This window comes from Pipistrellus hanaki (genome assembly GCF_964339955.1).
Source record: "Pipistrellus hanaki genome assembly, chromosome: 4".
Lineage (NCBI taxonomy): Eukaryota > Metazoa > Chordata > Mammalia > Chiroptera > Vespertilionidae > Pipistrellus > Pipistrellus hanaki.
Genome location: NC_140506.1, coordinates 87,732,640 through 87,749,824, shown reverse-complemented (window position 1 = coordinate 87,749,824; position 17,185 = coordinate 87,732,640). Strand labels below are relative to the sequence as shown.

General features: G+C 47.7%; 1 protein-coding gene across 1 annotated transcript in view; it reads left to right on the top strand.

Moving 5' to 3' along the window:
* The first annotated feature begins 2,560 nt into the window (after positions 1-2,560).
* The window catches only part of RBFOX1 (RNA binding fox-1 homolog 1), a 1,418,051-nt gene continuing 1,403,426 nt past the window's right edge, over positions 2,561-17,185 (top strand). Inside the window, exon 1 of the mRNA XM_084882376.1 lies at positions 2,561-2,827. The gene's annotated coding sequence lies outside the window, so the exon portion shown is untranslated. The remainder of the gene's footprint in view (positions 2,828-17,185) is intronic.

The window sequence follows — 17,185 nt, the reverse complement described above, 5'->3', positions numbered from 1 at the left end:
CACATGCCCAGGTTGCAGGCTTGATTCCCAATGTGTGGCATGCAGGAGGCAGTTGACCAATGAAATGATTCTCTCTCATCATTGATATTTCTATCTCTCTCTCCCTCCCTTCCTCTCTGAAATCAAATATATATATTTGAAATCAAATATATATAAAATTTCCAGATGTTGATAGAAGCTCTCTTTCTTTGTTTTATTCTAATGTTGGAAGACATGTAGCCTGACAGGATTGTAGAAAAATCCCTCTGATACTATTATTTGTCAGGCACAAGACAATACATATGATACAAAGTAAGATATGTAACATGTTCCCTACTTTAGAAATCTTCAATCCCACTGGGAAGAAGGAACATGCTAGAAAAAATAACAAACAAACAAAAATACACAAGAAAAGGATAGAACAGGAAAATGAACATCAGCCTCAGACCCAATGTTCAGTCTCATCTGGCCTGTTCAATGGCATGCAGAAGGCAGCATGGGAGTAGGGTATCACATCAAATTTGGAAGACCTGCCCAGGAGTCCTGGTTTCTTGCAATTCTGTGACCTTGAGCAAACTTTAACTCCCAGCACCTCAAACCTTCCTGTGCAACAAAATCACCTAGAATGCTAACTTCTTAAAACAAAAAACCAAAAAACAACATAGTTTCTGGCCTAGGAGGTGAGTCTAGGGCAGAACTCAGGAAGGAGAAACATCCCTTGAACCTCTCTAAGCTTTCATTTTGTGATTTGTGAGTACCTACTTCAACTTGTCGTTGGGAAAGTTTAATGTAAATGCTTAAAATAGCATCTGGTGAGTAAGTGCTTACTCAGTGGTCGGTACTTGTTAAGGAGTCATGGGCCTTCAGGCTCTACGGCAACTGCTAAGAGGTCAACCCCTAGACCAGTGGTTCCCAACTGCTTCTGGGCCATGCCCCACCTAAGCATCTCTAGAATCCTATGTCCCCCTCTGTGACGTAATTCTTAGTATTTAAAAAGTGAACTCCCATTCACGTGGAGGAAGCCTAAAAGGACATTAACTTGGTCTAAACAAGCTTCCAAAGAACATGACAACCATGAAAGAGAAGAATGAAAGAACAAAAGGACAGTTGAAATACTGAGGAAGAAATCACTAAGAAATTATTAAAATAATAATAATATGAAATGATATGAAAAATAGCAAATAAAATTTCAAAACATATAATAGAGAACTGAGATGCATAAATATGTCACAATATATATTTGTATTGTAAACAATAAGAAATGCTAAAAAGTTCACTGTTAATAACTCATTCTTGAATTGCTCCCCTTAAAAATCAAGTTGTGCCCCATGTTGGGAACCACTGTTCCAGAACCTTCTAGAGTCTGCACCGTGTGTGCAGATTTGGTGGCCAGTAAGAGGCCAGGGCAGGGAAGCCCAGGCCTGTAGGCATTCTCTCCCCGCATTGCATTGGGCCTGGGTAACTTTTTGCATCTTAGATACTCCTCCAGATTTAAAGATTCACCAGAAAGCTTCCTTAGACCAAGAGTAGTATGGGCCAGAAACTGCCTCCGCTTACTAACTCACCCTCTCTCCAGGGTATTTGCTCTCTGGGGGTGGTGGTGGTGAAGGGTGGGAATAGAGGGGGACACTCATCCTCAATGGCCCACCCACTTTGGGAGACAAAGTCTTCAGGAGGTGAAGGGCCTGGGCTCACTGATCCCACTGCCAACTTTCACCCCTTCACCCCTGAGGCCAGGAGCAGGAGCTCTGGGTCGCACCCGCTGCCGCCCTGGTAGCGGGACTGCACGCGTGATGGTGGCGGAGGCAGCGGTAGCGGAGCGAAGGGGGAGGGGGTGTCCCTCGCGAACCGGATTATTTTTGGCTCCGCAGCCTGGGCTGCTCGCCGCCTGTCGTGCGCGCACACACATTCACACACACACACACACACACACACACACACACACACACGCACGCTCTCACACGCGCGCGCGCACACGCGCACTCCCAGGCACACATCTTTGCGCTCGCTCTCTTGCGCTCTCCTTTGTTTATTTTCTAATCGATATTTTTGTTTGAGGCTCTTCTCGTCACTCTTTCCCGCCCGCCCGCCTGCGCTCTCGTGGGCCTGCGGGGCGCACACCGCTCCCCTCCATCCCCCCGGCCCTCCCCCCGGGCTCCCCGAGCTCGGGGTTTGAAGGTCACCTCCTTTCCCGTCCCCGCGAGCCGCGCCGCCGCCGCCTCCTCCGCCGGAGCCCGTGGCACAGGCTGCGCTGCCCCGAAGTGGTTTTCGCAGCGGCCGCGGCGGCGGACCCAGCCCGGGGCCCCGAAGGGTGGGGAACCCCAACTCAAGAAGGGAATCCCTCCTGCTTCGCCGCTGCACCCTCCGCGAGGCGGGGGCTCCCTGCCTGCCAGCCCTGCACCGGCAGAGGCAGCAGTAGCGGACCCACGCGAGTGCCTCTGCCTCGGGGCAGGAGGAGGAAAGTGCGAAGAGGACACCGGCATCCGGAGGGGAAGCCGTGCGCCCCGCCTCCCGAGCGGGGACCCTGAGCCTCCAGCCCCAGCAGAGCGGAGCGGCGGACAGCGCCCCGGGCTGAGACCCCGGCAGCTCCTGACCCCTGATCGCGGCCGCCAGGGCCCGGGTGTCCGGCTCCGCCGCGCTCAGCTGCGCCCAGTCCGCCGCCCAGGCAGGGGCGCCAGGGCGGGGCTGACCTGCCGGCGAAGTTGCGGACGGCGTGGGAGAAGCCAGCACCCCCTTTCGCTGCCTCCAGCTCGCGGTGAGAGTGGCTGGGGGTGCAGAAAGCGCCGGGAATCCGAGGGGCAGGGGTCGAGTGGAAGACGACCTGAGCTCGGCCGGCCTGGAGTTCTAGGTAAGTCCGAGCGGAGTTACCGCCCCGCGCCCCCCTGACCTAGCCAGAGGGTCCCCGCAAAGGGCAGGGCTGGGTGCTTGCTGGAGCGATGGCTTCCCCCCAGAGCGGAGGTGGGGAACTTTTTCTGCCTGGTGGCGAGGTCTCCCTGCAGGCACTCTGGGGTTCTGAGGTCCTGAGCCCTCTGCGCCCCCCACCCCGCGTCGCTTCCAGAAGCACGCTCTTCCTCTGGAGCCTCAGAGCGCCCCAGGAACACGCAGTCTGCCTCCTCCGGCCTCCAGGGAGCGGGTCCCAGGTGCCGGGAGCGGTTGGAAGCTGCCTGCGCACTTTGCTTCCTCTCCCTGGCCTGTTGGAAGCGGGCACTCCTCACGCCGCCCTAGTCCCTGCCTTCTCAGCGGCCCTTTGCGAGGTCTGAGGGAGGGGTCACCTGGGTGGACGGGCACGGGGAGCCCATGGTGGGAGGCGGGAAAAGGGAGAGGAGGGTCGCTGAGCTGGAGGGAGAGCACCAGTGCTTATTGGCGTCACTTTAGACCCCAGGAGAGGGAGCCAGATTGGGAACTCAGGACCTGGAAACTCCTGCCAAGCCCTGGGTTCCTTCCGAGCTTTAGGAGCTTTAGAAGGGGTCCAGGGGGAGGGGATCCCAGAGGCAGCAGACCTCCATGCGGGGAGGAGAGGAGTCCTGGGAGTAGGAGTCAAGGGCAGGGTTAGAGCGCTCTGCCTCGGGGTGGGGGGCAGGCACCTGGCTTGGATGCTTCTAGTGTTGCTGAGACATCAACTCAGGGGACCACATGTCACTCAGAGCTCAGAAGCTGCCCGCAGAAGCAGAGGGGAAGACCCAGACTGGTGGGGCCCAGGAGTCACCAGCTCCAGTCCCTGTGGCCTGGGCATGGGGTTTCCTTGCTGCTGCTCAGGCAAAGACTGGGTGTACCTGCTTGCCTGCCAAGGAGCATTTGGGGTGGAGCTCTCCTCGTGCTTGGAAATTGCAGGGTAGTTCAGGGAATTGGCACCCAACAGCGGTGCTTCTCAGTTGAACTTAGAAATAATTGTCCGGAAATAGCTTTGTCTGAGCTGAAATACGATGTACCATACTTAAGAGTTTTCATTTATATTAATAATGATTATTTATTTTAGATTTTTAAAAAGTCCGCTGCACCCAGAGGCCTGGCCTTGTTGGCCCTAGTTTAGGACTCACCCCAGCTAGCGATCCCGCCCTGCCCCTGTCCTAGTTCATTCACCTTCCATTTCCCATTTATTTTTGTTATAAAAGGAAAAAAAAAAAGATGAGAGAGCCTGGATCCTTTCAATTTTTAAGTGACCACAGAGGGCCTGGCTGGAGCCATTGGCAGATTTATTTTTGGCCAAGGTCTTTTTTTCTTCAGTGGGGCCTGTGAAGAGTAAAGGTGGCCCTGGCCAGGCCTGACTCCAAACCTCCCTTCTCTTGGACCTCATCTGGGAAGCACTGGGCCCAGGGGAACTCACTGGGTTCCCCATACCTTAGCTCATGGCTGAATTGGGGCATGGAGAAATGGACATCATCTGGTACAGTTTTCATTTTTGAGGACCCCTTAAGGGTTCAGAGAGTAGTTTTATGGGGAAGAGCACAGGGCTTCTCACTCTGCCACCTGCTAGCTGTGTGATCTTGGGCAAGTTACTTAACATCTCTGTGCCTGTTAGTTCACCTGTCAAATGAGAATTTCAGTATTGAACCCAATGGTTTTTTTATTGTTGTTGTTGTTGTTTTTTTTTTTTTTTTTTTGGTGGGAATAAATTAGTAAACATTTAGAACAGGGTCTGGCACATGGTAAGTGCTTGCATAATGTTAGTTTTCTTTATTTAAAAAAAAATCAAATAGATTATATTTTTGCGTCTTATGGTAGGTACCTGGTGGGATAGAAAAGTCAAGCAGTTACACACACACACACACACACACACACACACACTTCCTTTTTAACAAGGATGAAATGGAAACCAAAAAGGGAAGCTAATCTTCAAAGGGAAGAATCTCAGAGAACCCCCAGTCTCTAGAGAGAGCTGGTCTGACCTCTCCTCTTCCACTCTCCACCAGTTCTAAGAAGCATCAGCGACATGCCACCCCCTGGTTGGGATGTAGGTTGGTGGCATTTGACACCATCTCAACAAACAGGAATTCACTGATATTAAGTTTATACAAGTGTGCATTTCTCACAACCACCGGGAGGGCCAGCTTCTCCCCGGCCTCCTAGGATGAAAGTATCATCTTAATAAATGTTACTTTCCTCAGAACACACTGTCTTCACGTCACCCCGTGGTCCCAGATTTTTCCACTCAGAAACCAGCCAACCCGCGGGTCTGAGATGGTCTCTCCTCCTGGAATTGACCCGCTCTGCCCTATTTTCTCTTCATGATAATTGATGCTATTTTTTTACCTGCTCCTCTCAGGTCTGAGCACAGGCCTTTTAGACATCCTCACGTCTCTGATGACTTTTTTTTTTTTTTAAACAAGTTTAGCCTTTCAGTTCAAACCATTCCAAATCATTGCATTTTATAAAATTTCCTTTTGATACTTTTCTTTTTAATCGAGAAAACTGAATCTGCCCTGCATGAATATGTCTGATATTTCACCTTTCCAAAAATTAGACCAGTTTATTTGCATGCTTTAAGCTGGTGTATGGAGTCATGAACACATTCTAAGAGGGAAATCGGATCTGACATGGGAAAGGCCTTGGGGACTCAGGGATTCCCAGCATCGTGAATGGAGACTTATTGGAACCCCCAGTGCACTTCCTCTGAAGGACACAGCCCAGCTGGTCCCCACCTTGGCCTCCCAGGATAGAGCTAGGCAGTAAGCAAGCTTCACAAATTCATACCGGTTGACTTTTCAAAAATCATCTGGTAATTTGTCCCATTCACATCCCCCCATATTGCCCGAAACTTCAAACTTGGAGATGATTTAAAAAAATATTTTCATGTGTTCTAAAAATCACTTTTATTTTCAGTTACAGTTACTACACATCATTATATTCATTTCACATAACTTAATAAGTGATCACCCCAATAAATCTTGCACCCCTGCAGCACCACGCCTAGTTATTAGAATATTAATGACTATATTCCCTAAGCTGTTGGTTACATCTCCATGAGAATTCTGTAACAACCAGTTTGTACTTCACCTTTTGCACCCATCCTCTCAACACCCCTCCCATCTGCCAACCAACAGAAAGTTTTCTGTATCTATTCTACTTGTTTATTTTGTTTGTAGATACAATTGTTGCTAGATAGGTATTTATTGCCATTTTATTGTTTATATTTTCCATCTTCTTCTTAAAGAAGACCCTTTAACATTTCATATAATATTGGTTTGGTGGTGATGAACTCCTTTAACTTTTTCTTATCTGGGAAGCTCTTTTTATGGCCCTCAATTCTAAATGATAGCTTTGCAGGCCCTTGCTTTTCATCACTTTGAATATTTCTTGCCGTTTCCATGTTCTTAAAGAAGCTGTGAGGCTCTCCTTAATGCCCCCTCCCTTATTTCATATATACCTCAAGGCATGAGTGCAAATATTAAATCTTTGATGAAAGAATTAATCAGTGAAGGAACTTCAGCATGAGGGACACCCAGCACCTTCAGATGACTTCAGCAGAGGACATGGTTGGACTCGGTTGTAGGGTCTAGTGTCCTCATAAAGAGAGACAAGCATTGTCATGCTTTGTACTGCAGTTGCTCTGAGCACCGTGGTTACCATTGCTTTGTCATTGTTTTCTACACAAGAAATGTGGGTGACTACTACAGATGGGCATGTTTGTCTTGGGGGAAGGAGTGGCTAATGCAATAAATGTTTATCTAGAACCTACCACAGGTCAGCATTCTGCTCAGGGCACCAGGCCTATGAGAACATTGCCACCTTGGAGCTTCTTTTGTCATGGGCAAAGCCAGACAATAAACAAGGGAGAGAAACGTATTTTTATAAAGATGATGACAAGGGTTACAAACATTATGTGACAATTTTATAGTGACTTGGCATGGCTTTCCAAGAAGGAGAAATTTGAGCTGAGATCTAAGTGAAAAGAAGTAGTTGATATGTTTCAGCTAGACATGCTGTATTTATTGAGCATCTATTATGTGTCAAGTCCTGTTCAAACACCTGAACTACAGAGTTATCATTATAAACAAACAACCCTAAGCCAATGTACCTCCCATTCTAAGATGGTTAAAGAGATTTTCAAAGGGAGGAAGCAGCCAGGGCAAAGGCCCTGACACTGTAATAATGATAACACTCGTAGATGAAGTTGGCTCATATTGACCTTTTGAAGTCTGGTAAGGAGTCTGGATATCATTTCCGTGGGAATCTATTGGAAGGTTTAATGCAGAGAATTATCTTGATCTATTTTTGGCTTAAACCGTGTGGAAAACACTGATGTTTTTGAGAAGAGTCAATAAACAAGCTTGCCTTCCAGGCCAGCCAGCTTTTGTCTTAAAGTTCTGATTCATCTCTGTGACCAAATTTGGTCTGTGGACTTCCTGGCTTCTCAGTGGGTAAGCCCTATAACACCTGAGAAATTAAACCTTGTTCCTCCGCCCCCCTTTGGGGATTTAAAAACAAAATCTTCCATTCAAGGAGAGAGATTAGTTTATAGGGAAAAAGAACCTCAAGTTTCTCAGTAATACTCTGCTGTGTGTGGGTGGGACATCGAGTATGCATCTGCATACAATGTCCTCTTAGTGGTTCTTTTCCCTAAGGGTCTCTTCAAAGAGGCAACACTCCCGCCTCCCTCCCCACCCTACCCCCACCCCATTCTCTTTCCTGAGGCTTGACTGGCATATCTCCTGTACAGATCCTCTTTATGGATCATATTCCAGTAGGGTCCCTTTCATATTTTTTAAAAATATGTTTTCATTTATTTTTTTATTTTTTTAAAATATATTTTTAATTGATTTTTTACAGAGAGGGATAGAGAGTTAGAAACATCGATGAGAGAGAATCATCGACCAGCTGCCTCTTGCACACCTCCCACTGGGGATGTGCCCTCAACCAATGTATCAATACATGCCCTTGACCGGAATCGAACCCGGGACCTCCCAGTCCGCAGGCCGATGCTCTATCCACTGAGCCAAACCGGTTTTGGCTGTTTTCATTTATTTTTTAGAGAGAAAGAAAGGGAGAGGGAGAAAGAGAGAAACATCGATGTGAGAGAGAAACAATGATCAGTTGCCTCTCCTATATTTTCAGACCAGGCACCCAACTGGGGAGTGAACCCACAACCTGGGCATGTGCCCTGAACAGGAATCCAGCAGGTGACAGTTTTGTGCCTGGGATCATGCTGGATCACCTGAGCCACTCTGGCCACGGCCAGTCCAGGAGGTTCCCTTTCAGAGTGTGGCCACGTGTCCCTCCTGTCGGTAGGTGTGATGGTGGATGTTGGCAGGAAGAGGTGAGTTGTTTTGTGCGCTGAGTGCCCCTGACACCGTCTGTCTTGGGAGGCCCTCCTGGCGCATGAGACATGGAGGGTTTGGACATCTGGAGAGTTCAACTTTCTTCCCAGATTCGATCTCCTGCACCTGTCTGTCTCTTTATCTACAACCCTGTAATCCTGTCGTTGCCTGTTAGATATGCTGTGGTAACAACAATAGGTTTATATGTTTTGAACACTTCCTACACAACGCAAGCTGTGCTAAGCGCTCTACCTGCATCATTCCTGTGTAGCATGCCGTGTTTTCCCGACGAGTGATCGTTCTCCCCTCCACAGTTCACCTCCTCCTCCTCCCACTCATCCTTCAAGTTACAAACTCAAAGGGCCCTTTCTGGGAGAAACCCTCCCTCTTCCCCTGTGTGGATTCTCCTTCCTCACAGCCACCCTCCGGGCAGCTTTGTATTTACCTGAGGGCCTGTGTCTTATCCCTTTCCTCTACTCCCTGGATGGTAAACTCGGTGGGCTGTGGACACACTTGGTTTGGAATCACTGTATCCCTGGCATCTAGCGCAGTGGTTGGCACAGAGTCAACACTTGACGTGGAAATAATGGATTATTCAATTTGATCCTTCTAGCACACTTAGAGGTGCATTGTTTCATATCCCACCGTGCAGGCAGATAGCTAGGTGTAGGCGGCTTAAGCAATTTGTCTCAGGACAGCAGGGGAGTGGCACACCCAGGACTTGGATGGGCTGAGTCGGTAGCGGTAGAGAGAAAGAAACATCACTGCATACACTGCCTCTTCTGCCTTTGTGGTGCTTGGGAGGGAGGAGGCCGTGCTGCGCAGTGGTTAGGGGAGCTTGAGTTGCTCAGTGATGCAGTGAGTCCATCAGAGGCACAAAAAGCCACACATTTCTTTACCACATAAGAGTGGCCTGTCCTGGGTGCTGCAATGGTGCAATCTGACTCTCATTTTGCTGTTTTCTCTTCGAAGCCCTTGACCCGTGTCTGCAGGCTCCTGCTCTGAGTGCATTGGGCCATTGTCGGGCTGTGGGCATCCTTGGGCATCATACACTCAGGGTTTGTGCTGCTCTGATGACCACTCAGAGTGCGGTTGGCAAACCAGTGCCTCTCCATCAAAGCATCGTCATCTGAATCAGCTCCCTTTTCATTTTTTCGAGGACAAAATTAGAGCTTTGGCAGCATAATAGATCAATTTGTACAATCACCTGTTCATTGCCAGGACTTGTCTTTCCTCAAGATGTCTCTTCTCTTGAATTTTTGATTAGTGTCAGAGACAAGGATACGGACTGAGATTTTTGAAATTGTCTTTGTATCATCATGAGTTCCCTAAGAACTCCTATTTGCTGGCTCAGGGAAGAATACCTTGCACACATAGCTACATTAACGCTTTATTGCAGAGTCTTTTACTTTATCCCCATTTTACAGACAGGGGGACTGAGACCCCAAAACTGAGTTGTAGACTGAAGTAGTTGCTTGCAGATCTACTCTGCACTGAAGGTGCATGTTGAACATTGAGGGGAGTCACAGGGGAGCCGTTAAAGACTCTCAGAAGGTGGGAGGCAATGCAGGGCAGTGGTTAGGGTTTCAGAGATAGATTGTCTGGCTTTAGATCCTAGCTTCATCACATTCTATCTCCAGGGCCTTTGGCTTATCCTCTCTGAGCCCCATTCTTCCTCTTTAAATGGAAATAATTATTCTTACATTGCAGGGTCAGTTTGGTGACTAATCAGCCTTGTAAATTATTTTAGGCCATAGTTTTTTTGTTTTGTTTTTTTTTTTCAGTAGTAGGGCTTGCTCTGACAATAATGACACTTACTGTTATCATTTAATAATAACAATAATAATAACATTATTGTTGCTGGCTAGAATTTCAGTTTCTCTAGTTAGCAAATTGGCCCCAAACTGTGATTCCTACATTTTCCTCTTGACTGTAACCAAGTTGATGAATTGAGAGTGAAGGAGGAAGAACCCATAATAGCTGCAAATGTGGAGTGGAGGGAGTTGCCAGACCCAAGTCTCTCCATGGAGCTCTGCCTGCAGAGGACTGCTGACAGTGGCCATATGCGCAGCTCTGATTGATTGGCAGAGAGAAACGCTAATTTATTAGACTCGTTATGAAAAGTGACAGAGCAGGGAGTCCAGAGGCTGATTCAGCAGCAGCAGCCCTGGCCAGATCCCAGTGGGACTAGTGTGTCTGCTCCCCCTGGGACCAGCCCTCCCAATTGGTTCTGGAGTTGTTGCCAGCGTCCCCATTGAGTCCCTCAGGGATGCCCTGTAGTGAGGCGCACCTTCCTGGGTCTTTCTGAAGGGAATGGCCCGTGGAGAAAGCATCTCTTCCTTCCGCAGCCTGGGGAAGGTGAGTCCAGCTCAGGCGGCCACCGATGGCAAAGGCTGATAAGTGATGGAGAAACTCCCAAAGGGAAGGACAGTAGTTCTTGTTTGCACAGGTTGGGGAATTTCAGGAGTCTCCCCTGGGGTGCATGAAGACAATAATTGATCTCTCTCTTTAGGTACATGAGGCTCTCTGTGGATGAATTTCTCCTGTTTGATTAGGGGAGTTGGGTCAGTGTGAATGACAGCAGGTGGAATGCCAGCTAAATAAGGAGATGATGGCACCTTGACCTAAGGTGTAATGGGTTTTTTTGGAGCCACGGAAACTTTGAGATCAAACTCCCTGAGAGCAAAGGCATGAGAGGACACAGGCTTTGGAGCCAGGCCTGTGTAACCTTGAAGTCCAGATTCTGACACTGTCTAGCTGTGTGACCTTGGGCAAGTGGTTGTACCTTTCTGAGCCTCCATTTCCCTATCTATTAAAAGGCAGGGATTCTGCCTCTCTGCCCAAGGACTGATGCTGCAGAGTGAGGTGAGTGAAGCAGATGTCACTTAGACTGCTCAGAGAGGTCACTGCTTGTCCATTTATTTACCTTCTGGCCCTCCTTCCAACACTCTGATAGAAGTATTTTGTTCTTTAGTTAACAAGCTTAGTTATTAACATATCCTTGGTACTTGGAAAGATACTTTGTTTTCTAGTGAATGTTATTTGTTTGTGCAGGAAACTTGCATAGCTTTACTCTGTGTGAATTTCCTGTAGCCTTTGAAAGTTCATAACAAGGTCAAGTAATCATCACCCCCACTGCATAAATTCAGTTCTACGGAATTATGCTTTGCTCTTGTCAGCTTTGAATGAGAGGTATTTTAACAATGCCATATGATCCCACATATATATATATTACATACCTGGTATACACACAGGAAAAGAATAACCGTTTGTACTAAAGTTTGTACTACAGAGAAGTCTAACGCTCGAAGTGAAAAGGAACCCTAACGTTGTTGAAAGCAAAGGAGGAGAACCAAGAAAGAGAGCAAACTGGGAAGAATCCATGCTTTCTGCTGGTTCTGGCTGGGATGATAGTGCCGAGGGCTCTGTTGGCTGTCACTGTGTTATCTCTGCTTCCAGGATCAGAAAAAGCCCCTCCTTTCCTGATATATTGACTGGTATTGATATACCAGACAGTCTACGTGGAACAACTGATCATGGTTCCTTTTCACAAAGCCTGCCGGGAAGCTGGGAGCTGATATCACAGTCCAGCCTTGACAATGTATCCAACTTGCTACTGTAGGGTTTTGTGTATTAACCTCACGGTTGATCTATTTGACTTCTCTGCCTTTGTTTTAATTTCCCCTTTTATTGCAATTTATTATTATTTTGTTATCCTTACCAAAGGATATGTTTATTGATTTTAGAGAGAGATGAAGGGAGAGAGAGAGAGAGAGAGAGAGAGAGAGAGAGAGAGAGAGAGAGAGAGAAAGAAAAACATGAGCCTGAGAGAGAAACATAGATGGGCTGCCTCCTGCACGTGTCCCTTCTGGGGATTGAACCCTCAACCTGGGCACGTGCCCTGACTGGGAATTAAACCCATGACTTTTTGTGTCTGAGGATGACCCTCCAACCAACTGAGCCACCTCCCCAGGGCTTCTTGTAATCTATATTGCTTATTTCATTTTTTAAAGAAAAACTGCCTTTGCAAGGTACCTAAAATAAATATATGTAACATGCGTGAAAGTTGCAAGGCACATATAAATAAGTTGCAGCCCTTGAAAGCATGGCCTCCCTGGAAAACAGGAGAGCAGAGTGCAGGGCTTAGTGTTCTGAATCCCAACGGGACAGTCTGTCTTACTTTCTCTGTAATTTGTTCCCTGGAGCGCTGCTTATGACATGTAGGTTCAATTGTATGGGGGGTGTTTCTGCTTTTCTCGTGCACCCAGTAAACATTTCCAGGCCCAGGTTCTGGGTCAGGCACTGTACTGGGCGCTGGGGACATGGTACTTGGAATGATGTATTAAGCAGTGACCAAGGCCAACAAGCTCCCCGCCTCATGAAGCTTAGCCTGTGGTGGGAGAGACCAACATAAGATGTGAAAAGAAATAAAGGGACTACCCATATATACTACCATAACTACCCATTATAACAAGTATTAAGATGATAACCAACAGGCACTAATGTAATAAAAGGGTTGATGGCCATACTAGGTAGATGGACCAGGCAAGAGAGACATTTAGGGGACACTTAAGCTGAAACCTGGAGAATGGGGAGGACCAAGCTCTGCAAAGAGGGGAGACCGTGGTGGCCAGAGGCACCTTGCGCTCAGAAGCCCTAGCAAGGAGGGCGCTCTGCACATCCTGAAAACATCAAGGTGACCCACATGCCTGGAGCACCGTGATCAAGTGCATTGATGTAGCTGGAGAATTGCAGGGGCCAGACGGGCAGCCTGTTGTGAGACCCCAAGTTCTTTCTCTCTGAAATGGATAAGACCTTTGTATGTATCATTACTCATAGTTGTATTAAAGGCATGTGTGGCTGAATGTGTGTGTGCGTATATGAATGCATGTATGTGCTGTGTGCATGGGTTTGAGAATGTGTGCATGGGTGCGAATGTTGCATGGGTATGAATGCATGTGTGGGCTGTGTGTGAATGCACCTCTGTGCTGTGGTCCATGGGTGTGAATGTGCATATGTGTGCTGTGTGTGCATGAGGTGAGTGTGGGTGCATGGGTGTGAGCGTGTGTGTGTGTGTGTGTGTGTGTGTGTGAGTGTATGAGTGTGTGTGTGTGTGTGTGTGTGTGTGTGTTGAGGAGGAGGAGATGGAGAGGAGGGCAATATGATGGTGGTGTGATGTTCTGCTCTCACTGAACACCTGCAAGGGGAGAAGCAGTGGTGCTAGACCTCCTCTTGTCCTATGTGCAGAGGGGAGCTCTGAGCAGCGTCTGTCCTCCCTATTAAGTCAGACTTGCGCTTCTAGGTTCACTCATGGAGCAACAGTGTCTTAGGAGGCGGGGCCAGACCCCATCTTTACGAACATACCTCCATCCTGTCCATAAATCTGAATGTGAAAGTGGAGTTTGTTTCCTCACCCGGGCCACCCGAATCTCCCACCTTGGCTCTGTGTCACCAGAGAGAAATGCCTTTCAGACCTCAGCATTCTATGGTCAGCAGTCTGGGGTCAGGCACTGTACTGGGCGCTGGGGACATGGTACTTGGAATGATGTATTAAGCAGTGACCAAGGCCAACAAGCTCCCCGCCTCTACCATATATATGGTAGTATATATGGGTAGTCCCTTTATTTCTTTTCACATCTTATGTTGGTCTCTCCCACCAAATGCCTTTCAGACCCCAGACTTGTTTCCAGTGTTTTATTAACCACAACAGCGAGGCTGTTGCCTCTTTTCTAAAGTTCGTATTTTAGGCGCCCTCCCTTTTTATTCCTGTTTTGTTCTGCTGCTTCCGTGGTTCTGAGTCTTGGAAACAGGGAGCTCAGATTCCTCTCCCCGTTCCTCCAACACGGAGACAGCTGTCACCGTTTCCTCCCCGCTGCGCACTGCGAGGCCAGGACCGGAGGCTTAGCCACGACAGAAATAAGGTCAGGGGAGCAGCTCGCAGGGTTTCCTTTGTCTCTCACCCAACTCTTCTACTTATTAGAAAAAAAAGTAAAATTGTCCCCTCCCTGAGCTCCAGATTGCTTTATAGAAGGAGGGAGGGAATCCCTCTGGGGAAGGGGCCCGCAGGCTTTCTTATGTGTTGATTTTTTCCTTCCCATCGCGTGGGGGTTGTTCTGGGGATATTAATTCTGGAGGCCACGAGTGTGGCCGGGCGCGCAAAGATGAATGGAGAGCAGCGTGTGGAACGAATGCTTGTCTTAAAAACAGTTTATGAAATGCCAGCAGATGTCAGTGTGCCCTTGCCATTTTATTATTTTTCCCTTTTAACTTTTTAGAAGCAACATTAATTATTTTTGGTAGTCACACACACACACACACACACACACACACACACACACCAATGAAGAGACCATGAAGTAACATTTTTTTTTTTTAGATCTGGGGAGGGAGGGCAGCAGAATATATTTCATAAAGTGGGTCCTCTCAGTCATCTAGCTGTGTAATAGAATGTTGTCTTGAAAGCGTCACAAGGGCCGGGACCGGTTTGGCTCAATGGATAGAGCGTCGGCTTGGGGACTGAAGGGTCCCGGGTTTGATTCCGGTCAAGGGCATGTACCCTGGTTGCGGGCACATCCCCAGTAGGGGGTGTGCAAGAGGCAGCTGATCTATGACTCTCTCTCATCGATGTTTCTAACTCTCTATCTCTCTCCCTTCCTCTCTGTACAAAATCAATAAAATATATTAAAAAAAAAGAAAAGAAAAAGAAAGCGTCACAAGGGGCTGATGCCCACCTTACAACACAGGACACCTTTGGGCTGGCTTGTCTTTGCAGACAGGAGCCTGCTCTTACCAAGCCGCCCTCCCATTCAGGCGGGACCTGCTATGCTTGCGCCTTGTCATTGTGCAGAGGAGCTGCGGGAGGAGGAAACTTTCGTCTGGGGAGGGGAGGCCACAGGGCACTGGGCTTGTGCCTCCACAGGAAAGTGGGCAGGCACAGGCTGTGGAAGCCACGGTAGTGCCAGCCGCACCGTTAACCTGCCAGTCCTCTCTGCAGCGAGGAGAGAAGGGCTTCATGGGATTCAGAAGTGTTCATCCACTCTTTTGGTAAAATAAAACTGCACCAAAACCCAGGATCACATTCACAGCAATATAATGATGAATGTTTCGCAGCACCCTCCAGTTCCATTTTTGAAATAATACTTTTTTTTCCTCGCTACAAAAGCAATGCATGCTCATTGTCAAAAACTGGAAAGAGGTATAAAAAGCCCAAAGAAGAAAATGGAATGAATATATATATATATATATATATATATATATATATATATATATATATATATATATATAATTTTGTCTTTTCCCAGAACAGTGGTGTCAAAATTCAAAGCCCAGTGCAAGTTTTATTTATTCTCCCCACTCCCCCCATTTTTCCCCAAGCCATTGTTCGGAAACTAATAATAGCCCCGGATCCAGCTCCTCGGCGTCTGAGAACCTTTGGTGCGGCCCTTCACGGAGGAGCTGGAGCTTGCAAAGGATGGGGCAGGGGACAGTGTGAAGTCTGGGTGTAGTCTGCGTTACAGTGAGAACCTCTTGCCACTTTCCTTTCTGAGTACAACACGCTGCGTGCTGATAGCTCCTCTGCAGAGGTTTAGATATTTTGGGTTAAAAATGGGGCAGAGAAAAGGATCTGACCAATGTATTTAAAAATTACTCATTTTAAGTTAGTGATGGTTTGCCAACATTTACTAGTATATGGTCAAGTGGAAGAGAAGCGGGCTAGTTTCGGGCGGGGCATATTTGAGGCTTCACTTTACTTATTTAATAGTCCAGATGAAAATGGAACAATATTAAACATGCAAAAAGCATGCTGAGAAAACCTTATCTCCCACTTGGCTCCCACCTCCCCAGAGACAACTGCTGTGGCGATTTCTCATGCTCTCTTCCACAGATCAATTATGCACATACACGCTTACTTGGACGCCACAGAGCAGAGGGCATTCGCATTCCTCTCTTTGCCTTATTAATTTTAATTTAAGGGCACATTTTAAGGAATTTTCCAGACCCACATATTTCTGTTAATGGGTATATCATATTCCATTGTACATATTTACTTACATCATTTAATTGGTATCCTTTGGGGGATTTTTATGTAATTTCCAATTTTTTTGTTATTAAAGTGCTGCTTTGAATATCCTTGACTGCCACCATTTCCTGCACAGGCAGGTCTGTCTGTAGGATGAAGTCCTAGAGGTGACATTGCTGGGGTGAAGGAGAGGAGCCTTTCATTTTTGTTATTGTTGTTAATACTCATCTGAGGATATTTTCCCCATTGATTTTCAGGGAGCTTGGAAGGGAGAAATGGAGGGAAAGAGAGAGAAACATTGATGTGAGAGAGACACTTCAATTGGTTGCCTCCCGCAGGTACTCCTGCTGGGCCTGGGGATCGAACCTGAACCTGCAACCCAGGTGCATGCCCTTGACCATGAACCTGAGTCCCTTCAGTCCATGAGCTGGGGCTCCATCTGCTGAGACACACCGGCTAGGATGGCGGGCCTTTCATTTTTATAGACAGGCCAATCCCTATGCGTTGGCTGAGATGTACCTTTATGAACAGTTTGAGCCAAAGACACATGACGGTTCTGGTTCTGATCTGGTGGCCGTGGTGCCAGGTGCATGGCTGTTACGTGCTGTTGCTCTGTTGGAATGTTTGCACTTGGGCCATTCCTGCTTTTGGCTAACACTTTCCATCTGCCAGATACTTAGCTAATAGCTTCAATTCCATTCCACCTTTGGTCCCGTAGAGCAGACCCTGCTGTCAGCCTGTCTGCGAGGGGGCCACGGGCGCTGAGAGAGGTCAGGGCTTTGCGGAGAGCATGGCCGGTGGTCAGGCGGAGATTCAGGCGCAGAGACCCAGGCTTAGCCATCATCTGTGATGCTGCACCGTGTTTTCAACAGCAGAGACTATATTGTTGATTTATTCCTAGGGTTTTGCCTGATACTTGTGCATTCTCAAC